Source organism: Schistocerca piceifrons, unplaced genomic scaffold (genome assembly GCF_021461385.2).
Source record: "Schistocerca piceifrons isolate TAMUIC-IGC-003096 unplaced genomic scaffold, iqSchPice1.1 HiC_scaffold_701, whole genome shotgun sequence".
NCBI classification, from domain to species: domain Eukaryota; kingdom Metazoa; phylum Arthropoda; class Insecta; order Orthoptera; family Acrididae; genus Schistocerca; species Schistocerca piceifrons.
In genome coordinates, this window is record NW_025728950.1 from 958423 (window position 1) to 985890 (window position 27468).

Genomic DNA, 27468 nt, shown 5'->3' on the forward strand with positions numbered 1-27468 from the left:
TCGATCAGTGTGACTCATGCAAAATCCTCTGATGCGCGTGAGAATCCGCCTGCACGTGAGTGTTAACATGCGCTGCGGACAGTCAGTCACCTCAAGACCCAAGATACGTTGTTCCCCTACAATCCGGTTGCATGGGCGTTCGATGGTCAATGATCGTGGCCCTAGTGGCATTAGCACCATTTTGTTGGATTTTAACATGGCACCGGATGCTCGTTCATAAACGTGGAGGACTCGGCGAACCGAATCGATGTCATTGGCGTTTGCTACAAACACACCTACACCATCCGCGTATGCCGCACTGCGGAAGGTGACGCCTGGGAAAGGAACACCATCGACCATCCATCCGATGTCACGCAGCATGGGGTCCAGCGCCAAAGCGATAAAATACACTGACAAGGGACAGCCTTGTCGAACTGATCGTCTGATGGGAATTGGTCGTGATCTGCAGCCGTTCACAATGATTCTGGAATTTGCTCCATCCAAGAAGTGCCGGATGTCTCTTATGAAGTGCTCCCCGAAACCCTTCCGCGACATAACGGCCAGCAGGTAAGGATGGGAGAAGGCACCGGCGAAATCTAGAGATCAATTGAAGCCGGGGTTCGAGCGTCGGCGGTGGGTGAGTAAGACAGCATCACGGTATATAGAAGCAGCGGTGAAGGTGGTTCGATTCGAAACGCCAGTGTACCTTATTCATTACCTGTTTAAGATGTGAAGCCACACTTCGTGCCACCAACTTATAATCAGTGTTAAGAACACGTCCTTAGCCCGACAGTGACCTGTGACCTTCTGATTAAGGACCATACATACAGCTAGAAAATCGGCGGGTAGCTCGCAACCAGCAAACATCTCCTCGCACGTTTTGCAGAAGCGGTCTCCTAACAGGCCGGAAAACCTAGCACTTCGATTAGTGCTGGAATGGCACAATCGAAGGGCGGTATCCTTGCGGAGTACCGCCAGAGATGAAAAACCGCAGTGTCAGGGCCTAAATGCTTGCAGCGTGTGCGCTCCACATGTGGGAGTGACACACGGTGGTGCGGGCCGATATGGCAACAGGCGACCGTCGAAAACATCACAAAGGCAAGTGCCGGAAGGAACGACCAAATACGAGATCACTCGTCAACATCCCAGTACTACCCTCCATGTCGAGGAGTAAACTGCGACTCCCATTTGAACGCCGCTAGCTGCCAGGGCAGTGGAGAAGCCGTGAGGCCGCCCCACAGCAGCGTCAGGCCGGTGCGAGCTATACTGGCGCGAGCTACACCTAGCCGAGTGCTTACATCGTCCACCGCCTACTGCATATGTGTGTGTGCGTGTGTACACACGTATTCAGCGTGCGTGCGGCGGCGACGACGACGACGACGTTCGCGAGGAGCTAAGGTTATAACTCCAAAAAATTTAATTAAAATTATCTGTGCCCGGACCATAAGAGACGCTAACGAGGCATCCGAAGGCACTGTCCTGTGCCCCCATAAATTACCAGCCTAGCGTAATGCGGCTGCAAGTGCCGTCCAGCTAACCGCAAAAAAAAAAAATTCTTAAGATAATCTTAAATTAATGAAAAGAAATCGTGGTGTGTAAGCAACTAACTACTGGGCACATCAACAACTACGACAAGTTTTGCTACCAGCGGAATATCTGATCACTGCAGAAAGTTAACCCATTTCAGGCTGTGTTTTAATTAATTTTAGGTGGGCCGATCCCGGCGGTACTTCAATGCCGGGCCAACCCGCGACAGAGGTGGAGCAAGCCCCTAGCACTCCGTCATAAGCCAAAAATGAGTGTAATATTCTGGTCGTGTGATGCAGGACCTATCAGATATTAAGCTGATAAGACAAATACTACACTTTTTTCCCTCCTACCTCCCCTATAGACCTACCTTTTCCTCTCCAAAAATGCCGCCATCCTCTAGTGTCGACGCAGCACGTAAAGCAGGGTGTTGTTAGTAGCAAGACTTATTGCCATAAACCGAAAATAAAAGCGGAGGCATACTCTGCTATGCCTTGGGGGCGACGACACACTACTCAGAAACACACCTCCCTCTCCAGGTGTGAAGCAAGTGATGATGTTAAAAACTAAATAGAAAGAAATAAATAAAGACAGAAATGAAGGCAAAATAAAAAAAAAAACAGCGACGGCAGCACACTCAAACGAAACTGGCGAGATAATCCCATCGCCCATAGAATTAACGAAGTAATAATCCTTTAAGATAGATTATGTGTTTTCCAATTTTCCAATAATTTTTCATACAAGGTTCACACAATTTCCGTGTTACCAATTTCCATATTAACAGTATCATAGAACAGTCTACTCTAGTGATGCCCTGAAGGCCAATATCAAATCTGGGGTATGGGTAAGTCAAGGGTAGTTTGAAAGTCTGAGTGACAAAGATCCAGGGGTACACTCAGGCAATTCTTATACGAGGTGCCTTAGTCAGCCCAGAACACCTTTTGATAACCATGAACCATTGCAACTTTAAGAAATCTTGCAAAAGTAATGGTATCTTTCCGGTCAGATTCCGCCAGGCGATGCTGGCTCCAAAGGTAGTCCATGAAAGAGACAGCATCGGTGAGGCAAAGGTCATAGATCGTGAAAATGGTGTGGCCCAAGAGCCACACCATTGCGTTACGTCGTGTTCGTTGGTTGGTCTGAATATCAGGGGTAAGGAACCAGTCGATTGACACATAGTCCAGTGTAGTCCCACCGATCAGCGCTAATAGCACACGTGCAAGGTCCCACACTTCTGTGACGTGAGGGCATAAGAGACGATGCTCTCTGGTGTCTACGTCACCACATCGGCCGCAAGCAGCCGAGGGCCATAGGCGGATGGCCACCAGGCGGTGATTAGTGGGTATTAAATTGTTTACAACGCGATACCATAGCGCTGAAACTTCTGTGGGAAGGGCTGGGTGGTTGATATTAGCCCAAGCTTGGTGTCAGATGACCGACGGTCGTCTGTCCTCCAATTTATGTGGTGTGGGCTGGCCTCGAAGCGCCTAGTAAAGGCGCTTCGATGTGCGTGCCTTGTCGGTGGCCACTGTTAGGACGTAACTTTGATTGAGGTAATAGTCCTTGACTGTCGTCATCCGGAATGGAATATGTGTCAAACATACTGGTGCACGCGCCGATTGTGGGCGATAACGGTCGAAAAGCACCGCTGTTGTACCACCTGGGTCAATCTCACGCAAAGTGGCGATACTTTGAATCAGGATTGCCGCACATTTGCGGGGAAAGTCAATGAGTCCAAGGCCACTATCGACCTTTGGCAGTGTACGATTCTGCGCATCAACTTTGAATAGTGCATGCCGCCACAATAGGCAATATACTGTTTGTGAGATGGCTCTGCTGGTTTGTTTCGGTAGCGTATGGAGTTGTGCTACATACTATGCCCGTGATAGGATGTATGTACTAATCAGTTGGATTCGTTGATGGAGGTCGAGTCGTCGATCAGTGTGACTCATGCAAAATCCTCTGATGCGCGTGAGAATCCGCCTGCACGTGAGTGTTAACATGCGCTGCGGACAGTCAGTCACCTCAAGACCCAAGATACGTTGTTCCCCTACAATCCGGTTGCATGGGCGTTCGATGGTCAATGATCGTGGCCCTAGTGGCATTAGCACCATTTTGTTGGATTTTAACATGGCACCGGATGCTCGTTCATAAACGTGGAGGACTCGGCGAACCGAATCGATGTCATTGGCGTTTGCTACAAACACACCTACACCATCCGCGTATGCCGCACTGCGGAAGGTGACGCCTGGGAAAGGGACACCATCGACCATCCATCCGATGTCACGCAGCATGGGGTCCAGCGCCAAAGCGATAAAATACACTGACAAGGGACAGCCTTGTCGAACTGATCGTCTGATGGGAATTGGTCGTGATCTGCAGCCGTTCACAATGATTCTGGAATTTGCTCCATCCAAGAAGTGCCGGATGTCTCTTATGAAGTGCTCCCCGAAACCCTTCCGCGACATAACGGCCAGCAGGTAAGGATGGGAGAAGGCACCGGCGAAATCTAGAGATCAATTGAAGCCGGGGTTCGAGCGTCGGCGGTGGGTGAGTAAGACAGCATCACGGTATATAGAAGCAGCGGTGAAGGTGGTTCGATTCGAAACGCCAGTGTACCTTATTCATTACCTGTTTAAGATGTGAAGCCACACTTCGTGCCACCAACTTATAATCAGTGTTAAGAACACGTCCTTAGCCCGACAGTAACCTGTGACCTTTGGATTAAGGACCATACATACAGCTAGAAAATCGGCGGGTAGCTCGCAACCAGCAAACATCTCCTCGCACGTTTTGCAGAAGCGGTCTCCTAACAGGCCGGAAAACCTAGCACTTCGATTAGTGCTGGAATGGCACAATCGAAGGGCGGTATCCTTGCGGAGTACCGCCAGAGATGAAAAACCGCAGTGTCAGGGCCTAAGTGCTTGCAGCGTGTGCGCTCCACATGTGGGAGTGACACACGGTGGTGCGGGCCGATATGGCAACAGGCGACCGTCGAAAACATCACAAAGGCAAGTGCCGGAAGGAACGACCAAATACGAGATCACTCGTCAACATCCCAGTACTACCCTCCATGTCGAGGAGTAAACTGCGACTCCCGTTTGAACGCCGCTAGCTGCCAGGGCAGTGGAGAAGCCGTGAGGCCGCCCCACAGCAGCGTCAGGCCGGTGCGAGCTATACTGGCGCGAGCTACACCTAGCCGAGTGCTTACATCGTCCACCGCCTACTGCATATGTGTGTGTGCGTGTGTACACACGTATTCAGCGTGCGTGCGGCGGCGACGACGACGACGACGACGACGTTCGCGAAGAGCAAAGGTTATAACTCCAAAAAATTTAATTAAAATTATCTGTGCCCGGACCATAAGAGACGCTAACGAGGCATCCGAAGGCACTGTCCTGTGCCCCCATAAATTACCAGCCTAGCGTAATGCGGCTGCAAGTGCCGTCCAGCTAACCGCAAAAAAAAAAAAATTCTTAAGATAATCTTAAATTAATGAAAAGAAATCGTGGTGTGTAAGCAACTAACTACTGGGCACATCAACAATTACGACAAGTTTTGCTACCAGCGGAATATCTGATCACTGCAGAAAGTTAACCCATTTCAGGCTGTGTTTTAATTAATTTTAGGTGGGCCGATCCCGGCGGTACTTCAATGCCGGGCCAACCCGCGACAGAGGTGGAGCAAGCCCCTAGCACTCCGTCATAAGCCAAAAATGAGTGTAATATTCTGGTCGTGTGATGCAGGACGTATCAGATATTAAGCTGATAAGACAAATACTACACTTTTTTCCCTTCTACCTCCCCTATAGACCTACCTTTTCCTCTCCAAAAATGCCGCCATCCTCTAGTGTCGACGCAGCACGTAAAGCAGGGTGTTGTTAGTAGCAAGACTTATTGCCATAAACCGAAAATAAAAGCGGAGGCATACTCTGCTATGCCTTGGGGGCGACGACACACTACTCAGAAACACACCTCCCTCTCCAGGTGTGAAGCAAGTGATGATGTTAAAAACTAAATAGAAAGAAATAAATAAAGACAGAAATGAAGGCAAAATAAAAAAAAAACAGCGACGGCAGCACACTCAGACGAAACTGGCGAGATAATCCCATCGCCCATAGAATTAACGAAGTAATAATCCTTTAAGATAGATTATGTGTTTTCCAATTTTCCAATAATTTTTCATACAAGGTTCACACAATTTCCGTGTTACCAATTTCCATATTAACAGTATCATAGAACAGTCTACTCTAGTGATGCCCTGAAGGCCAATATCAAATCTGGGGTATGGGTAAGTCAAGGGTAGTTTGAAAGTCTGAGTGACAAAGATCCAGGGGTACACTCAGGCAATTCTTATACGAGGTGCCTTAGTCAGCCCAGAACACCTTTTGATAACCATGAACCATTGCAACTTTAAGAAATCTTGCAAAAGTAATGGTATATTTCCGGTCAGATTCCGCCAGGCGATGCTGGCTCCAAAGGTAGTCCATGAAAGAGACAGCATCGGTGAGGCAAAGGTCATAGATCGTGAAAATGGTGTGGCCCAAGAGCCACACCATTGCGTTACGTCGTGTTCGTTGGTTGGTCTGAATATCAGGGGTAAGGAACCAGTCGATTGACACATAGTCCAGTGTAGTCCCACCGATCAGCGCTAATAGCACACGTGCAAGGTCCCACACTTCTGTGACGTGAGGGCATAAGAGACGATGCTCTCTGGTGTCTACGTCACCACATCGGCCGCAAGCAGCCGAGGGCCATAGGCGGATGGCCACCAGGCGGTGATTAGTGGGTATTAAATTGTTTACAACGCGATACCATAGCGCTGAAACTTCTGTGGGAAGGGCTGGGTGGTTGATATTAGCCCAAGCTTGGTGTCAGATGACCGACGGTCGTCTGTCCTCCAATTTATGTGGTGTGGGCTGGCCTCGAAGCGCCTAGTAAAGGCGCTTCGATGTGCGTGCCTTGTCGGTGGCCACTGTTAGGACGTAACTTTGATTGAGGTAATAGTCCTTGACTGTCGTCATCCGGAATGGAATATGTGTCAAACATACTGGTGCACGCGCCGATTGTGGGCGATAACGGTCGAAAAGCACCGCTGTTGTACCACCTGGGTCAATCTCACGCAAAGTGGCGATACTTTGAATCAGGATTGCCGCACATTTGCGGGGAAAGTCAATGAGTCCAAGGCCACTATCGACCTTTGGCAGTGTACGATTCTGCGCATCAACTTTGAATAGTGCATGCCGCCACAATAGGCAATATACTGTTTGTGAGATGGCTCTGCTGGTTTGTTTCGGTAGCGTATGGAGTTGTGCTACATACTATGCCCGTGATAGGATGTATGTACTAATCAGTTGGATTCGTTGATGGAGGTCGAGTCGTCGATCAGTGTGACTCATGCAAAATCCTCTGATGCGCGTGAGAATCCGCCTGCACGTGAGTGTTAACATGCGCTGCGGACAGTCAGTCACCTCAAGACCCAAGATACGTTGTTCCCCTACAATCCGGTTGCATGGGCGTTCGATGGTCAATGATCGTGGCCCTAGTGGCATTAGCACCATTTTGTTGGATTTTAACATGGCACCGGATGCTCGTTCATAAACGTGGAGGACTCGGCGAACCGAATCGATGTCATTGGCGTTTGCTACAAACACACCTACACCATCCGCGTATGCCGCACTGCGGAAGGTGACGCCTGGGAAAGGGACACCATCGACCATCCATCCGATGTCACGCAGCATGGGGTCCAGCGCCAAAGCGATAAAATACACTGACAAGGGACAGCCTTGTCGAACTGATCGTCTGATGGGAATTGGTCGTGATCTGCAGCCGTTCACAATGATTCTGGAATTTGCTCCATCCAAGAAGTGCCGGATGTCTCTTATGAAGTGCTCCCCGAAACCCTTCCGCGACATAACGGCCAGCAGGTAAGGATGGGAGAAGGCACCGGCGAAATCTAGAGATCAATTGAAGCCGGGGTTCGAGCGTCGGCGGTGGGTGAGTAAGACAGCATCACGGTATATAGAAGCAGCGGTGAAGGTGGTTCGATTCGAAACGCCAGTGTACCTTATTCATTACCTGTTTAAGATGTGAAGCCACACTTCGTGCCACCAACTTATAATCAGTGTTAAGAACACGTCCTTAGCCCGACAGTAACCTGTGACCTTTGGATTAAGGACCATACATACAGCTAGAAAATCGGCGGGTAGCTCGCAACCAGCAAACATCTCCTCGCACGTTTTGCAGAAGCGGTCTCCTAACAGGCCGGAAAACCTAGCACTTCGATTAGTGCTGGAATGGCACAATCGAAGGGCGGTATCCTTGCGGAGTACCGCCAGAGATGAAAAACCGCAGTGTCAGGGCCTAAGTGCTTGCAGCGTGTGCGCTCCACATGTGGGAGTGACACACGGTGGTGCGGGCCGATATGGCAACAGGCGACCGTCGAAAACATCACAAAGGCAAGTGCCGGAAGGAACGACCAAATACGAGATCACTCGTCAACATCCCAGTACTACCCTCCATGTCGAGGAGTAAACTGCGACTCCCATTTGAACGCCGCTAGCTGCCAGGGCAGTGGAGAAGCCGTGAGGCCGCCCCACAGCAGCGTCAGGCCGGTGCGAGCTATACTGGCGCGAGCTACACCTAGCCGAGTGCTTACATCGTCCACCGCCTACTGCATATGTGTGTGTGCGTGTGTACACACGTATTCAGCGTGCGTGCGGCGGCGACGACGACGACGACGACGACGTTCGCGAGGTGCTAAGGTTATGACTCCAAAAAATTTAATTAAAATTATCTGTGCCCGGACCATAAGAGACGCTAACGAGGCATCCGAAGGTACTGTCCTGTGCCCCCATAAATTACCAGCCTAGCGTAATGCGGCTGCAAGTGCCGTCCAGCTAACCGCAAAAGAAAAAAAATTCTTAAGATAATCTTAAATTAATGAAAAGAAATCGTGGTGTGTAAGCAACTAACTACTGGGCACATCAACAATTACGACAAGTTTTGCTACCAGCGGAATATCTGATCACTGCAGAAAGTTAACCCATTTCAGGCTGTGTTTTAATTAATTTTAGGTGGGCCGATCCCGGCGGTACTTCAATGCCGGGCCAACCCGCGACAGAGGTGGAGCAAGCCCCTAGCACTCCGTCATAAGCCAAAAATGAGTGTAATATTCTGGTCGTGTGATGCAGGACGTATCAGATATTAAGCTGATAAGACAAATACTACACTTTTTTCCCTCCTACCTCCCCTATAGACCTACCTTTTCCTCTCCAAAAATGCCGCCATCCTCTAGTGTCGACGCAGCACGTAAAGCAGGGTGTTGTTAGTAGCAAGACTTATTGCCATAAACCGAAAATAAAAGCGGAGGCATACTCTGCTATGCCTTGGGGGCGACGACACACTACTCAGAAACACACCTCCCTCTCCAGGTGTGAAGCAAGTGATGATGTTAAAAACTAAATAGAAAGAAATAAATAAAGACAGAAATGAAGGCAAAATAAAAAAAAAACAGCGACGGCAGCACAGTCAAACGAAACTGGCGAGATAATCCCATCGCCCATAGAATTAACGAAGTAATAATCCTTTAAGATAGATTATGTGTTTTCCAATTTTCCAATAATTTTTCATACAAGGTTCACACAATTTCCGTGTTACCAATTTCCATATTAACAGTATCATAGAACAGTCTACTCTAGTGATGCCCTGAAGGCCAATATCAAATCAGGGGTATGGGTAAGTCAAGGGTAGTTTGAAAGTCTGAGTGACAAAGATCCAGGGGTACACTCAGGCAATTCTTATACGAGGTGCCTTAGTCAGCCCAGAACACCTTTTGATAACCATGAACCATTGCAACTTTAAGAAATCTTGCAAAAGTAATGGTATATTTCCGGTCAGATTCCGCCAGGCGATGCTGGCTCCAAAGGTAGTCCATGAAAGAGACAGCATCGGTGAGGCAAAGGTCATAGATCGTGAAAATGGTGTGGCCCAAGAGCCACACCATTGCGTTACGTCGTGTTCGTTGGTTGGTCTGAATATCAGGGGTAAGGAACCAGTCGATTGACACATAGTCCAGTGTAGTCCCACCGATCAGCGCTAATAGCACACGTGCAAGGTCCCACACTTCTGTGACGTGAGGGCATAAGAGACGATGCTCTCTGGTGTCTACGTCACCACATCGGCCGCAAGCAGCCGAGGGCCATAGGCGGATGGCCACCAGGCGGTGATTAGTGGGTATTAAATTGTTTACAACGCGATACCATACCGCTGAAACTTCTGTGGGAAGGGCTGGGTGGTTGATATTAGCCCAAGCTTGGTGTCAGATGACCGACGGTCGTTGTCCTCCAATTTATGTGGTGTGGGCTGGCCTCGAAGCGCCTAGTAAAGGCGCTTCGATGTGCGTGCCTTGTCGGTGGCCACTGTTAGGACGTAACTTTGATTGAGGTAATAGTCCTTGACTGTCGTCATCCGGAATGGAATATGTGTCAAACATACTGGTGCACGCGCCGATTGTGGGCGATAACGGTCGAAAAGCACCGCTGTTGTACCACCTGGGTCAATCTCACGCAAAGTGGCGATACTTTGAATCAGGATTGCCGCACATTTGCGGGGAAAGTCAATGAGTCCAAGGCCACTATCGACCTTTGGCAGTGTACGATTCTGCGCATCAACTTTGAATAGTGCATGCCGCCACAATAGGCAATATACTGTTTGTGAGATGGCTCTGCTGGTTTGTTTCGGTAGCGTATGGAGTTGTGCTACATACTATGCCCGTGATAGGATGTATGTACTAATCAGTTGGATTCGTTGATGGAGGTCGAGTCGTCGATCAGTGTGACTCATGCAAAATACTCTGATGCACGTGAGAATCCGCCTGCACGTGAGTGTTAACATGCGCTGCGGACACTCAGTCACCTCAAGACCCAAGATACGTTGTTCCCCTACAATCCGGTTGCATGGGCGTTCGATGGTCAATGATCGTGGCCCTAGTGGCATTAGCACCATTTTGTTGGATTTTAACATGGCACCGGATGCTCGTTCATAAACGTGGAGGACTCGGCGAACCGAATCGATGTCATTGGCGTTTGCTACAAACACACCTACACCATCCGCGTATGCCGCACTGCGGAAGGTGACGCCTGGGAAAGGAACACCATCGACCATCCATCCGATGTCACGCAGCATGGGGTCCAGCGCCAAAGCGATAAAATACACTGACAAGGGACAGCCTTGTCGAACTAATCGTCTGATGGGAATTGGTCGTGATCTGCAGCCGTTCACAATGATTCTGGAATTTGCTCCATCCAAGAAGTGCCGGATGTCTCTTATGAAGTGCTCCCCGAAACCCTTCCGCGACATAACGGCCAGCAGGTAAGGATGGGAGAAGGCACCGGCGAAATCTAGAGATCAATTGAAGCCGGGGTTCGAGCGTCGGCGGTGGGTGAGTAAGACAGCATCACGGTATATAGAAGCAGCGGTGAAGGTGGTTCGATTCGAAACGCCAGTGTACCTTATTCATTACCTGTTTAAGATGTGAAGCCACACTTCGTGCCACCAACTTACAATCAGTGTTAAGAACACGTCCTTAGCCCGACAGTGACCTGTGACCTTTGGATTAAGGACCATACATACAGCTAGAAAATCGGCGGGTAGCTCGCAACCAGCAAACATCTCCTCGCATGTTTTGCAGAAGCGGTCTCCTAACAGGCCGGAAAACCTAGCACTTCGATTAGTGCTGGAATGGCACAATCGAAGGGCGGTATCCTTGCGGAGTATCGCCAGAGATGAAAAACCGCAGTGTCAGGGCCTAAATGCTTGCAGCGTGTGCGCTCCACATGTGGGAGTGACACACGGTGGTGCGGGCCGATATGGCAACAGGCGACCGTCGAAAACATCACAAAGGCAAGTGCCGGAAGGAACGACCAAATACGAGATCACTCGTCAACATCCCAGTACTACCCTCCATGTCGAGGAGTAAACTGCGACTCCCATTTGAACGCCGCTAGCTGCCAGGGCAGTGGAGAAGCCGTGAGGCCGCCCCACAGCAGCGTCAGGCCGGTGCGAGCTATACTGGCGCGAGCTACACCTAGCCGAGTGCTTACATCGTCCACCGCCTACTGCATATGTGTGTGTGCGTGTGTACACACGTATTCAGCGTGCGTGCGGCGGCGACGACGACGACGACGACGACGACGTTCGCGAGGAGCTAAGGTAATAACTCCAAAAATTTTAATTAAAATTATCTCTGCCCGGACCATAAGAGACGCTAACGAGGCATCCGAAGGCACTGTCCTGTGCCCCCATAAATTACCAGCCTAGCGTAATGCGGCTGCAAGTGCCGTCCAGCTAACCGCAAAAAAAAAAAAAATTCTTAAGATAATCTTAAATTAATGAAAAGAAATCGTGGTGTGTAAGCAACTAACTACTGGGCACATCAACAACTACGACAAGTTTTGCTACCAGCGGAATATCTGATCACTGCAGAAAGTTAACCCATTTCAGGCTGTGTTTTAATTAATTTTAGGTGGGCCGATCCCGGCGGTACTTCAATGCCGGGCCAACCCGCGACAGAGGTGGAGCAAGCCCCTAGCGCTCCGTCATAAGCCAAAAATGAGTGTAATATTCTGGTCGTGTGATGCAGGACGTATCAGATATTAAGCTGATAAGACAAATACTACACTTTTTTCCCTCCTACCTCCCCTATAGACCTACCTTTTCCTCTCCAAAAATGCCGCCATCCTCTAGTGTCGACGCAGCACGTAAAGCAGGGTGTTGTTAGTAGCAAGACTTATTGCCATAAACCGAAAATAAAAGCGGAGGCATACTCTGCTATGCCTTGGGGGCGACGACACACTACTCAGAAACACACCTCCCTCTCCAGGTGTGAAGCAAGTGATGATGTTAAAAACTAAATAGAAAGAAATAAATAAAGACAGAAATGAAGGCAAAATAAAAAAAAAAACAGCGACGGCAGCACACTCAAACGAAACTGGCGAGATAATCCCATCGCCCATAGAATTAACGAAGTAATAATCCTTTAAGATAGATTATGTGTTTTCCAATTTTCCAATAATTTTTCATACAAGGTTCACACAATTTCCGTGTTACCAATTTCCATATTATCAGTATCATAGAACAGTCTACTCTAGTGATGCCCTGAAGGCCAATATCAAATCTGGGGTATGGGTAAGTCAAGGGTAGTTTGAAAGTCTGAGTGACAAAGATCCAGGGGTACACTCAGGCAATTCTTATACGAGGTGCCTTAGTCAGCCCAGAACACCTTTTGATAACCATGAACCATTGCAACTTTAAGAAATCTTGCAAAAGTAATGGTATATTTCCGGTCAGATTCCGCCAGGCGATGCTGGCTCCAAAGGTAGTCCATGAAAGAGACAGCATCGGTGAGGCAAAGGTCATAGATCGTGAAAATGGTGTGGCCCAAGAGCCACACCATTGCGTTACGTCGTGTTCGTTGGTTGGTCTGAATATCAGGGGTAAGGAACCAGTCGATTGACACATAGTCCAGTGTAGTCCCACCGATCAGCGCTAATAGCACACGTGCAAGGTCCCACACTTCTGTGACGTGAGGGCATAAGAGACGATGCTCTCTGGTGTCTACGTCACCACATCGGCCGCAAGCAGCCGAGGGCCATAGGCGGATGGCCACCAGGCGGTGATTAGTGGGTATTAAATTGTTTACAACGCGATACCATAGCGCTGAAACTTCTGTGGGAAGGGCTGGGTGGTTGATATTAGCCCAAGCTTGGTGTCAGATGACCGACGGTCGTCTGTCCTCCAATTTATGTGGTGTGGGCTGGCCTCGAAGCGCCTAGTAAAGGCGCTTCGATGTGCGTGCCTTGTCGGTGGCCACTGTTAGGACGTAACTTTGATTGAGGTAATAGTCCTTGACTGTCGTCATCCGGAATGGAATATGTGTCAAACATACTGGTGCACGCGCCGATTGTGGGCGATAACGGTCGAAAAGCACCGCTGTTGTACCACCTGGGTCAATCTCACGCAAAGTGGCGATACTTTGAATCAGGATTGCCGCACATTTGCGGGGAAAGTCAATGAGTCCAAGGCCACTATCGACCTTTGGCAGTGTACAATTCTGCGCATCAACTTTGAATAGTGCATGCCGCCACAATAGGCAATATACTGTTTGTGAGATGGCTCTGCTGGTTTGTTTCGGTAGCGTATGGAGTTGTGCTACATACTATGCCCGTGATAGGATGTATGTACTAATCAGTTGGATTCGTTGATGGAGGTCGAGTCGTCGATCAGTGTGACTCATGCAAAATCCTCTGATGCGCGTGAGAATCCGCCTGCACGTGAGTGTTAACATGCGCTGCGGACAGTCAGTCACCTCAAGACCCAAGATACGTTGTTCCCCTACAATCCGGTTGCATGGGCGTTCGATGGTCAATGATCGTGGCCCTAGTGGCATTAGCACCATTTTGTTGGATTTTAACATGGCACCGGATGCTCGTTCATAAACGTGGAGGACTCGGCGAACCGAATCGATGTCATTGGCGTTTGCTACAAACACACCTACACCATCCGCGTATGCCGCACTGCGGAAGGTGACGCCTGGGAAAGGAGCACCATTGACCATCCATCCGATGTCACGCAGCATGGGGTCCAGCGCCAAAGCGATAAAATACACTGACAAGGGACAGCCTTGTCGAACTGATCGTCTGATGGGAATTGGTCGTGATCTGCAGCCGTTCACAATGATTCTGGAATTTGCTCCATCCAAGAAGTGCCGGATGTCTCTTATGAAGTGCTCCCCGAAACCCTTCCGCGACATAACGGCCAGCAGGTAAGGATGGGAGAAGGCACCGGCGAAATCTAGAGATCAATTGAAGCCGGGGTTCGAGCGTCGGCGGTGGGTGAGTAAGACAGCATCACGGTATATAGAAGCAGCGGTGAAGGTGGTTCGATTCGAAACGCCAGTGTACCTTATTCATTACCTGTTTAAGATGTGAAGCCACACTTCGTGCCACCAACTTATAATCAGTGTTAAGAACACGTCCTTAGCCCGACAGTGACCTGTGACCTTTGGATTAAGGACCATACATACAGCTAGAAAATCGGCGGGTAGCTCGCAACCAGCAAACATCTCCTCGCACGTTTTGCAGAAGCGGTCTCCTAACAGGCCGGAAAACCTAGCACTTCGATTAGTGCTGGAATGGCACAATCGAAGGGCGGTATCCTTGCGGAGTACCGCCAGAGATGAAAAACCGCAGTGTCAGGGCCTAAATGCTTGCAGCGTGTGCGCTCCACATGTGGGAGTGACACACGGTGGTGCGGGCCGATATGGCAACAGGCGACCGTCGAAAACATCACAAAGGCAAGTGCCGGAAGGAACGACCAAATACGAGATCACTCGTCAACATCCCAGTACTACCCTCCATGTCGAGGAGTAAACTGCGACTCCCATTTGAACGCCGCTAGCTGCCAGGGCAGTGGAGAAGCCGTGAGGCCGCCCCACAGCAGCGTCAGGCCGGTGCGAGCTATACTGGCGCGAGCTACACCTAGCCGAGTGCTTACATCGTCCACCGCCTACTGCATATGTGTGTGTGCGTGTGTACACACGTATTCTGCGTGCGTGCGGCGGCGACGACGACGACGACGTTCGCGAGGAGCTAAGGTTATAACTCCAAAAAATTTAATTAAAATTATCTGTGCCCGGACCATAAGAGACGCTAACGAGGCATCCGAAGGCACTGTCCTGTGCCCCCATAAATTACCAGCCTAGCGTAATGCGGCTGCAAGTGCCGTCCGGCTAACCGCAAAAAAAAAAAATTCTTAAGATAATCTTAAATTAATGAAAAGAAATGGTGGTGTGTAAGCAACTAACTACTGGGCACATCAACAACTACGACAAGTTTTGCTACCAGCGGAATATCTGATCACTGCAGAAAGTTAACCCATTTCAGGCTGTGTTTTAATTAATTTTAGGTGGGCCGATCCCGGCGGTACTTCAATGCCGGGCCAACCCGCGACAGAGGTGGAGCAAGCCCCTAGCACTCCGTCATAAGCCAAAAATGAGTGTAATATTCTGGTCGTGTGATGCAGGACGTATCAGATATTAAGCTGATAAGACAAATACTACACTTTTTTCCCTCCTACCTCCCCTATAGACCTACCTTTTCCTCTCCAAAAATGCCGCCATCCTCTAGTGTCGACGCAGCACGTAAAGCAGGGTGTTGTTAGTAGCAAGACTTATTGCCATAAACCGAAAATAAAAGCGGAGGCATACTCTGCTATGCCTTGGGGGCGACGACACACTACTCAGAAACACACCTCCCTCTCCAGGTGTGAAGCAAGTGATGATGTTAAAAACTAAATAGAAAGAAATAAATAAAGACAGAAATGAAGGCAAAATAAAAAAAAAAAAAACAGCGACGGCAGCACACTCAAACGAAACTGGCGAGATAATCCCATCGCCCATAGAATTAACGAAGTAATAATCCTTTAAGATAGATTATGTGTTTTCCAATTTTCCAATAATTTTTCATACAAGGTTCACACAATTTCCGTGTTACCAATTTCCATATTAACAGTATCATAGAACAGTCTACTCTAGTGATGCCCTGAAGGCCAATATCAAATCTGGGGTATGGGTAAGTCAAGGGTAGTTTGAAAGTCTGAGTGACAAAGATCCAGGGGTACACTCAGGCAATTCTTATACGAGGTGCCTTAGTCAGCCCAGAACACCTTTTGATAACCATGAACCATTGCAACTTTAAGAAATCTTGCAAAAGTAATGGTATATTTCCGGTCAGATTCCGCCAGGCGATGCTGGCTCCAAAGGTAGTCCATGAAAGAGACAGCATCGGTGAGGCAAAGGTCATAGATCGTGAAAATGGTGTGGCCCAAGAGCCACACCATTGCGTTACGTCGTGTTCGTTGGTTGGTCTGAATATCAGGGGTAAGGAACCAGTCGATTGACACATAGTCCAGTGTAGTCCCACCGATCAGCGCTAATAGCACACGTGCAAGGTCCCACACTTCTGTGACGTGAGGGCATAAGAGACGATGCTCTCTGGTGTCTACGTCACCACATCGGCCGCAAGCAGCCGAGGGCCATAGGCGGATGGCCACCAGGCGGTGATTAGTGGGTATTAAATTGTTTACAACGCGATACCATAGCGCTGAAACTTCTGTGGGAAGGGCTGGGTGGTTGATATTAGCCCAAGCTTGGTGTCAGATGACCGACGGTCGTCTGTCCTCCAATTTATGTGGTGTGGGCTGGCCTCGAAGCGCCTAGTAAAGGCGCTTCGATGTGCGTGCCTTGTCGGTGGCCACTGTTAGGACGTAACTTTGATTGAGGTAATAGTCCTTGACTGTCGTCATCCGGAATGGAATATGTGTCAAACATACTGGTGCACGCGCCGATTGTGGGCGATAACGGTCGAAAAGCACCGCTGTTGTACCACCTGGGTCAATCTCACGCAAAGTGGCGATACTTTGAATCAGGATTGCCGCACATTTGCGGGGAAAGTCAATGAGTCCAAGGCCACTATCGACCTTTGGCAGTGTACAATTCTGCGCATCAACTTTGAATAGTGCATGCCGCCACAATAGGCAATATACTGTTTGTGAGATGGCTCTGCTGGTTTGTTTCGGTAGCGTATGGAGTTGTGCTACATACTATGCCCGTGATAGGATGTATGTACTAATCAGTTGGATTCGTTGATGGAGGTCGAGTCGTCGATCAGTGTGACTCATGCAAAATCCTCTGATGCGCGTGAGAATCCGCCTGCACGTGAGTGTTAACATGCGCTGCGGACAGTCAGTCACCTCAAGACCCAAGATACGTTGTTCCCCTACAATCCGGTTGCATGGGCGTTCGATGGTCAATGATCGTGGCCCTAGTGGCATTAGCACCATTTTGTTGGATTTTAACATGGCACCGGATGCTCGTTCATAAACGTGGAGGACTCGGCGAACCGAATCGATGTCATTGGCGTTTGCTACAAACACACCTACACCATCCGCGTATGCCGCACTGCGGAAGGTGACGCCTGGGAAAGGAGCACCATCGACCATCCATCCGATGTCACGCAGCATGGGGTCCAGCGCCAAAGCGATAAAATACACTGACAAGGGACAGCCTTGTCGAACTGATCGTCTGATGGGAATTGGTCGTGATCTGCAGCCGTTCACAATGATTCTGGAATTTGCTCCATCCAAGAAGTGCCGGATGTCTCTTATGAAGTGCTCCCCGAAACCCTTCCGCGACATAACGGCCAGCAGGTAAGGATGGGAGAAGGCACCGGCGAAATCTAGAGATCAATTGAAGCCGGGGTTCGAGCGTCGGCGGTGGGTGAGTAAGACAGCATCACGGTATATAGAAGCAGCGGTGAAGGTGGTTCGATTCGAAACGCCAGAGTACCTTATTCATTACCTGTTTAAGATGTGAAGCCACACTTCGTGCCACCAACTTATAATCAGTGTTAAGAACACGTCCTTAGCCCGACAGTGACCTGTGACCTTTGGATTAAGGACCATACATACAGCTAGAAAATCGGCGGGTAGCTCGCAACCAGCAAACATCTCCTCGCACGTTTTGCAGAAGCGGTCTCCTAACAGGCCGGAAAACCTAGCACTTCGATTAGTGCTGGAATGGCACAATCGATGGGCGGTATCCTTGCGGAGTATCGCCAGAGATGAAAAACCGCAGTGTCAGGGCCTAAATGCTTGCAGCGTGTGCGCTCCACATGTGGGAGTGACACACGGTGGTGCGGGCCGATATGGCAACAGGCGACCGTCGAAAACATCACAAAGGCAAGTGCCGGAAGGAACGACCAAATACGAGATCACTCGTCAACATCCCAGTACTACCCTCCATGTCGAGGAGTAAACTGCGACTCCCATTTGAACGCCGCTAGCTGCCAGGGCAGTGGAGAAGCCGTGAGGCCGCCCTACAGCAGCGTCAGGCCGGTGCGAGCTATACTGGCGCGAGCTACACCTAGCCGAGTGCTCACATCGTCCACCGCCTACTGCATATGTGTGTGTGCGTGTGTACACACGTATTCAGCGTGCGTGCGGCGGCGACGACGACGACGACGACGACGACGTTCGCGAGGAGCTAAGGTTATAACTCCAAAAAATTTAATTAAAATTATCTGTGCCCGGACCATAAGAGACGCTAACGAGGCATCCGAAGGCACTGTCCTGTGCCCCCATAAATTACCAGCCTAGCGTAATGCGGCTGCAAGTGCCGTCCAGCTAACCGCAAAAAAAAAAAAATTCTTAAGATAATCTTAAATTAATGAAAAGAAATCGTGGTGTGTAAGCAACTAACTACTGGGCACATCAACAACTACGACAAGTTTTGCTACCAGCGGAATATCTGATCACTGCAGAAAGTTAACCCATTTCAGGCTGTGTTTTAATTAATTTTAGGTGGGCCGATCCCGGCGATACTTCAATGCCGGGCCAACCCGCGACAGAGGTGGAGCAAGCCCCTAGCACTCCGTCATAAGCCAAAAATGAGTGTAATATTCTGGTCGTGTGATGCAGGACGTATCAGATATTAAGCTGATAAGACAAATACTACACTTTTTTCCCTCCTACCTCCCCTATAGACCTACCTTTTCCTCTCCAAAAATGCCGCCATCCTCTAGTGTCGACGCAGCACGTAAAGCTGGGTGTTGTTAGTAGCAAGACTTATTGCCATAAACCGAAAATAAAAGCGGAGGCATACTCTGCTATGCCTTGGGGGCGACGACACACTACTCAGAAACACACCTCCCTCTCCAGGTGTGAAGCAAGTGATGATGTTAAAAACTAAATAGAAAGAAATAAATAAAGACAGAAATGAAGGCAAAATAAAAAAAAAACAGCGACGGCAGCACACTCAAACGAAACTGGCGAGATAATCCCATCGCCCATAGAATTAACGAAGTAATAATCCTTTAAGATAGATTATGTGTTTTCCAATTTTCCAATAATTTTTCATACAAGGTTCACACAATTTCCGTGTTACCAATTTCCATATTAACAGTATCATAGAACAGTCTACTCTAGTGATGCCCTGAAGGCCAATATCAAATCTGGGGTATGGGTAAGTCAAGGGTAGTTTGAAAGTCTGAGTGACAAAGATCCAGGGGTACACTCAGGCAATTCTTATACGAGGTGCCTTAGTCAGCCCAGAACACCTTTTGATAACCATGAACCATTGCAACTTTAAGAAATCTTGCAAAAGTAATGGTATATTTCCGGTCAGATTCCGCCAGGCGATGCTGGCTCCAAAGGTAGTCCATGAAAGAGACAGCATCGGTGAGGCAAAGGTCATAGATCGTGAAAATGGTGTGGCCCAAGAGCCACACCATTGCGTTACGTCGTGTTCGTTGGTTGGTCTGAATATCAGGGGTAAGGAACCAGTCGATTGACACATAGTCCAGTGTAGTCCCACCGATCAGCGCTAATAGCACACGTGCAAGGTCCCACACTTCTGTGACGTGAGGGCATAAGAGACGATGCTCTCTGGTGTCTACGTCACCACATCGGCCGCAAGCAGCCGAGGGCCATAGGCGGATGGCCACCAGGCGGTGATTAGTGGGTATTAAATTGTTTACAACGCGATACCATAGCGCTGAAACTTCTGTGGGAAGGGCTGGGTGGTTGATATTAGCCCAAGCTTGGTGTCAGATGACCGACGGTCGTCTGTCCTCCAATTTATGTGGTGTGGGCTGGCCTCGAAGCGCCTAGTAAAGGCGCTTCGATGTGCGTGCCTTGTCGGTGGCCACTGTTAGGACGTAACTTTGATTGAGGTAATAGTCCTTGACTGTCGTCATCCGGAATGGAATATGTGTCAAACATACTGGTGCACGCGCCGATTGTGGGCGATAACGGTCGAAAAGCACCGCTGTTGTACCACCTGGGTCAATCTCACGCAAAGTGGCGATACTTTGAATCAGGATTGCCGCACATTTGCGGGGAAAGTCAATGAGTCCAAGGCCACTATCGACCTTTGGCAGTGTACAATTCTGCGCATCAACTTTGAATAGTGCATGCCGCCACAATAGGCAATATACTGTTTGTGAGATGGCTCTGCTGGTTTGTTTCGGTAGCGTATGGAGTTGTGCTACATACTATGCCCGTGATAGGATGTATGTACTAATCAGTTGGATTCGTTGATGGAGGTCGAGTCGTCGATCAGTGTGACTCATGCAAAATCCTCTGATGCGCGTGAGAATCCGCCTGCACGTGAGTGTTAACATGCGCTGCGGACAGTCAGTCACCTCAAGACCCAAGATACGTTGTTCCCCTACAATCCGGTTGCATGGGCGTTCGATGGTCAATGATCGTGGCCCTAGTGGCATTAGCACCATTTTGTTGGATTTTAACATGGCACCGGATGCTCGTTCATAAACGTGGAGGACTCGGCGAACCGAATCGATGTCATTGGCGTTTGCTACAAACACACCTACACCATCCGCGTATGCCGCACTGCGGAAGGTGACGCCTGGGAAAGGAACACCATCGACCATCCATCCGATGTCACGCAGCATGGGGTCCAGCGCCAAAGCGATAAAATACACTGACAAGGGACAGCCTTGTCGAACTGATCGTCTGATGGGAATTGGTCGTGATCTGCAGCCGTTCACAATGATTCTGGAATTTGCTCCATCCAAGAAGTGCCGGATGTCTCTTATGAAGTGCTCCCCGAAACCCTTCCGCGACATAACGGCCAGCAGGTAAGGATGGGAGAAGGCACCGGCGAAATCTAGAGATCAATTGAAGCCGGGGTTCGAGCGTCGGCGGTGGGTGAGTAAGACAGCATCACGGTATATAGAAGCAGCGGTGAAGGTGGTTCGATTCGAAACGCCAGTGTACCTTATTCATTACCTGCTTAAGATGTGAAGCCACACTTCGTGCCACCAACTTATAATCAGTGTTAAGAACACGTCCTTAGCCCGACAGTGACCTGTGACCTTTGGATTAAGGACCATACATACAGCTAGAAAATCGGCGGGTAGCTCGCAACCAGCAAACATCTCCTCGCACGTTTTGCAGAAGCGGTCTCCTAACAGGCCGGAAAACCTAGCACTTCGATTATTGCTGGAATGGCACAATCGAAGGGCGGTATCCTTGCGGAGTACCGCCAGAGATGAAAAACCGCAGTGTCAGGGCCTAAATGCTTGCAGCGTGTGCGCTCCACATGTGGGAGTGACACACGGTGGTGCGGGCCGATATGGCAACAGGCGACCGTCGAAAACATCACAAAGGCAAGTGCCGGAAGGAACGACCAAATACGAGATCACTCGTCAACATCCCAGTACTACCCTCCATGTCGAGGAGTAAACTGCGACTCCCATTTGAACGCCGCTAGCTGCCAGGGCAGTGGAGAAGCCGTGAGGCCGCCCCACAGCAGCGTCAGGCCGGTGCGAGCTATACTGGCGCGAGCTACACCTAGCCGAGTGCTCACATCGTCCACCGCCTACTGCATATGTGTGTGTGCGTGTGTACACACGTATTCAGCGTGCGTGCGGCGGCGACGACGACGACGACGACGTTCGCGAGGAGCTAAGGTTATAACTCCAAAAAATTTAATTAAAATTATCTGTGCCCGGACCATAAGAGACGCTAACGAGGCATCCGAAGGCACTGTCCTGTGCCCCCATAAATTACCAGCCTAGCGTAATGCGGCTGCAAGTGCCGTCCAGCTAACCGCAAAAAAAAAAAAATTCTTAAGATAATCTTAAATTAATGAAAAGAAATCGTGGTGTGTAAGCAACTAACTACTGGGCACATCAACAACTACGACAAGTTTTGCTACCAGCGGAATATCTGATCACTGCAGAAAGTTAACCCATTTCAGGCTGTGTTTTAATTAATTTTAGGTGGGCCGATCCCGGCGGTACTTCAATGCCGGGCCAACTCGCGACAGAGGTGGAGCAAGCCCCTAGCACTCCGTCATAAGCCAAAAATGAGTGTAATATTCTGGTCGTGTGATGCAGGACGTATCAGATATTAAGCTGATAAGACAAATACTACACTTTTTTCCCTCCTACCTCCCCTATAGACCTACCTTTTCCTCTCCAAAAATGCCGCCATCCTCTAGTGTCGACGCAGCACGTAAAGCAGGGTGTTGTTAGTAGCAAGACTTATTGCCATAAACCGAAAATAAAAGCGGAGGCATACTCTGCTATGCCTTGGGGGCGACGACACACTACTCAGAAACACACCTCCCTCTCCAGGTGTGAAGCAAGTGATGATGTTAAAAACTAAATAGAAAGAAATAAATAAAGACAGAAATGAAGGCAAAATAAAAAAAAAAAACAGCGACGGCAGCACACTCAAACGAAACTGGCGAGATAATCCCATCGCCCATAGAATTAACGAAGTAATAATCCTTTAAGATAGATTATGTGTTTTCCAATTTTCCAATAATTTTTCATACAAGGTTCACACAATTTCCGTGTTACCAATTTCCATATTAACAGTATCATAGAACAGTCTACTCTAGTGATGCCCTGAAGGCCAATATCAAATCTGGGGTATGGGTAAGTCAAGGGTAGTTTGAAAGTCTGAGTGACAAAGATCCAGGGGTACACTCAGGCAATTCTTATACGAGGTGCCTTAGTCAGCCCAGAACACCTTTTGATAACCATGAACCATTGCAACTTTAAGAAATCTTGCAAAAGTAATGGTATATTTCCGGTCAGATTCCGCCAGGCGATGCTGGCTCCAAAGGTAGTCCATGAAAGAGACAGCATCGGTGAGGCAAAGGTCATAGATCGTGAAAATGGTGTGGCCCAAGAGCCACACCATTGCGTTACGTCGTGTTCGTTGGTTGGTCTGAATATCAGGGGTAAGGAACCAGTCGATTGACACATAGTCCAGTGTAGTCCCACCGATCAGCGCTAATAGCACACGTGCAAGGTCCCACACTTCTGTGACGTGAGGGCATAAGAGACGATGCTCTCTGGTGTCTACGTCACCACATCGGCCGCAAGCAGCCGAGGGCCATAGGCGGATGGCCACCAGGCGGTGATTAGTGGGTATTAAATTGTTTACAACGCGATACCATAGCGCTGAAACTTCTGTGGGAAGGGCTGGGTGGTTGATATTAGCCCAAGCTTGGTGTCAGATGACCGACGGTCGTCTGTCCTCCAATTTATGTGGTGTGGGCTGGCCTCGAAGCGCCTAGTAAAGGCGCTTCGATGTGCGTGCCTTGTCGGTGGCCACTGTTAGGACGTAACTTTGATTGAGGTAATAGTCCTTGACTGTCGTCATCCGGAATGGAATATGTGTCAAACATACTGGTGCACGCGCCGATTGTGGGCGATAACGGTCGAAAAGCACCGCTGTTGTACCACCTGGGTCAATCTCACGCAAAGTGGCGATACTTTGAATCAGGATTGCCGCACATTTGCGGGGAAAGTCAATGAGTCCAAGGCCACTATCGACCTTTGGCAGTGTACAATTCTGCGCATCAACTTTGAATAGTGCATGCCGCCACAATAGGCAATATACTGTTTGTGAGATGGCTCTGCTGGTTTGTTTCGGTAGCGTATGGAGTTGTGCTACATACTATGCCCGTGATAGGATGTATGTACTAATCAGTTGGATTCGTTGATGGAGGTCGAGTCGTCGATCAGTGTGACTCATGCAAAATCCTCTGATGCGCGTGAGAATCCGCCTGCACGTGAGTGTTAACATGCGCTGCGGACAGTCAGTCACCTCAAGACCCAAGATACGTTGTTCCCCTACAATCCGGTTGCATGGGCGTTCGATGGTCAATGATCGTGGCCCTAGTGGCATTAGCACCATTTTGTTGGATTTTAACATGGCACCGGATGCTCGTTCATAAACGTGGAGGACTCGGCGAACCGAATCGATGTCATTGGCGTTTGCTACAAACACACCTACACCATCCGCGTATGCCGCACTGCGGAAGGTGACGCCTGGGAAAGGAACACCATCGACCATCCATCCGATGTCACGCAGCATGGGGTCCAGCGCCAAAGCGATAAAATACACTGACAAGGGACAGCCTTGTCGAACTGATCGTCTGATGGGAATTGGTCGTGATCTGCAGCCGTTCACAATGATTCTGGAATTTGCTCCATCCAAGAAGTGCCGGATGTCTCTTATGAAGTGCTCCCCGAAACCCTTCCGCGACATAACGGCCAGCAGGTAAGGATGGGAGAAGGCACCGGCGAAATCTAGAGATCAATTGAAGCCGGGGTTCGAGCGTCGGCGGTGGGTGAGTAAGACAGCATCACGGTATATAGAAGCAGCGGTGAAGGTGGTTCGATTCGAAACGCCAGTGTACCTTATTCATTACCTGTTTAAGATGTGAAGCCACACTTCGTGCCACCAACTTATAATCAGTGTTAAGAACACGTCCTTAGCCCGACAGTGACCTGTGACCTTTGGATTAAGGACCATACATACAGCTAGAAAATCGGCGGGTAGCTCGCAACCAGCAAACATCTCCTCGCACGTTTTGCAGAAGCGGTCTCCTAACAGGCCGGAAAACCTAGCACTTCGATTAGTGCTGGAATGGCACAATCGAAGGGCGGTATCCTTGCGGAGTATCGCCAGAGATGAAAAACCGCAGTGTCAGGGCCTAAATGCTTGCAGCGTGTGCGCTCCACATGTGGGAGTGACACACGGTGGTGCGGGCCGATATGGCAACAGGCGACCGTCGAAAACATCACAAAGGCAAGTGCCGGAAGGAACGACCAAATACGAGATCACTCGTCAACATCCCAGTACTACCCTCCATGTCGAGGAGTAAACTGCGACTCCCATTTGAACGCCGCTAGCTGCCAGGGCAGTGGAGAAGCCGTGAGGCCGCCCCACAGCAGCGTCAGGCCGGTGCGAGCTATACTGGCGCGAGCTACACCTAGCCGAGTGCTTACATCGTCCACCGCCTACTGCATATGTGTGTGTGCGTGTGTACACACGTATTCAGCGTGCGTGCGGCGGCGACGACGACGACGACGACGACGACGTTCGCGAGGAGCTAAGGTTATAACTCCAAAACATTTAATTAAAATTATCTGTGCCCGGACCATAAGAGACGCTAACGAGGCATCCGAAGGCACTGTCCTGTGCCCCCATAAATTACCAGCCTAGCGTAATGCGGCTGCAAGTGCCGTCCAGCTAACCGCAAAAAAAAAAAAATTCTTAAGATAATCTTAAATTAATGAAAAGAAATCGTGGTGTGTAAGCAACTAACTACTGGGCACATCAACAACTACGACAAGTTTTGCTACCAGCGGAATATCTGATCACTGCAGAAAGTTAACCCATTTCAGGCTGTGTTTTAATTAATTTTAGGTGGGCCGATCCCGGCGGTACTTCAATGCCGGGCCAACTCGCGACAGAGGTGGAGCAAGCCCCTAGCACTCCGTCATAAGCCAAAAATGAGTGTAATATTCTGGTCGTGTGATGCAGGACGTATCAGATATTAAGCTGATAAGACAAATACTACACTTTTTTCCCTCCTACCTCCCCTATAGACCTACCTTTTCCTCTCCAAAAATGCCGCCATCCTCTAGTGTCGACGCAGCACGTAAAGCAGGGTGTTGTTAGTAGCAAGACTTATTGCCATAAACCGAAAATAAAAGCGGAGGCATACTCTGCTATGCCTTGGGGGCGACGACACACTACTCAGAAACACACCTCCCTCTCCAGGTGTGAAGCAAGTGATGATGTTAAAAACTAAATAGAAAGAAATAAATAAAGACAGAAATGAAGGCAAAATAAAAAAAAAAAAACAGCGACGGCAGCACACTCAAACGAAACTGGCAAGATAATCCCATCGCCCATAGAATTAACGAAGTAATAATCCTTTAAGATAGATTATGTGTTTTCCAATTTTCCAATAATTTTTCATACAAGGTTCACACAATTTCCGTGTTACCAATTTCCATATTAACAGTATCATAGAACAGTCTACTCTAGTGATGCCCTGAAGGCCAATATCAAATCTGGGGTATGGGTAAGTCAAGGGTAGTTTGAAAGTCTGAGTGACAAAGATCCAGGGGTACACTCAGGCAATTCTTATACGAGGTGCCTTAGTCAGCCCAGAACACCTTTTGATAACCATGAACCATTGCAACTTTAAGAAATCTTGCAAAAGTAATGGTATATTTCCGGTCAGATTCCGCCAGGCGATGCTGGCTCCAAAGGTAGTCCATGAAAGAGACAGCATCGGTGAGGCAAAGGTCATAGATCGTGAAAATGGTGTGGCCCAAGAGCCACACCATTGCGTTACGTCGTGTTCGTTGGTTGGTCTGAATATCAGGGGTAAGGAACCAGTCGATTGACACATAGTCCAGTGTAGTCCCACCGATCAGCGCTAATAGCACACGTGCAAGGTCCCACACTTCTGTGACGTGAGGGCATAAGAGACGATGCTCTCTGGTGTCTACGTCACCACATCGGCCGCAAGCAGCCGAGGGCCATAGGCGGATGGCCACCAGGCGGTGATTAGTGGGTATTAAATTGTTTACAACGCGATACCATAGCGCTGAAACTTCTGTGGGAAGGGCTGGGTGGTTGATATTAGCCCAAGCTTGGTGTCAGATGACCGACGGTCGTCTGTCCTCCAATTTATGTGGTGTGGGCTGGCCTCGAAGCGCCTAGTAAAGGCGCTTCGATGTGCGTGCCTTGTCGGTGGCCACTGTTAGGACGTAACTTTGATTGAGGTAATAGTCCTTGACTGTCGTCATCCGGAATGGAATATGTGTCAAACATACTGGTGCACGCGCCGATTGTGGGCGATAACGGTCGAAAAGCACCGCTGTTGTACCACCTGGGTCAATCTCACGCAAAGTGGCGATACTTTGAATCAGGATTGCCGCACATTTGCGGGGAAAGTCAATGAGTCCAAGGCCACTATCGACCTTTGGCAGTGTACAATTCTGCGCATCAACTTTGAATAGTGCATGCCGCCACAATAGGCAATATACTGTTTGTGAGATGG

The 27468-nt window shown here is 49.2% G+C and overlaps 8 pseudogenes; all 8 read right to left on the reverse strand.

The window, feature by feature from the left end:
• Window positions 1-1683: 1683 nt before the first annotated feature.
• LOC124769492 lies at window positions 1684-1894 on the reverse strand (annotated as a pseudogene).
• Window positions 1895-5130: 3236 nt separating this feature from the next.
• Window positions 5131-5341, reverse strand: LOC124769388 (annotated as a pseudogene).
• Window positions 5342-8576: 3235 nt separating this feature from the next.
• LOC124769468 lies at window positions 8577-8787 on the reverse strand (annotated as a pseudogene).
• A 3238-nt stretch (window positions 8788-12025) lies between these two features.
• Window positions 12026-12236, reverse strand: LOC124769503 (annotated as a pseudogene).
• Window positions 12237-15465: 3229 nt separating this feature from the next.
• LOC124769469 lies at window positions 15466-15676 on the reverse strand (annotated as a pseudogene).
• Window positions 15677-18918: 3242 nt separating this feature from the next.
• On the reverse strand, window positions 18919-19129 carry LOC124769483 (annotated as a pseudogene).
• Window positions 19130-22361: 3232 nt separating this feature from the next.
• LOC124769583 lies at window positions 22362-22572 on the reverse strand (annotated as a pseudogene).
• Window positions 22573-25812: 3240 nt separating this feature from the next.
• Window positions 25813-26023, reverse strand: LOC124769584 (annotated as a pseudogene).
• Window positions 26024-27468: the final 1445 nt, after the last annotated feature.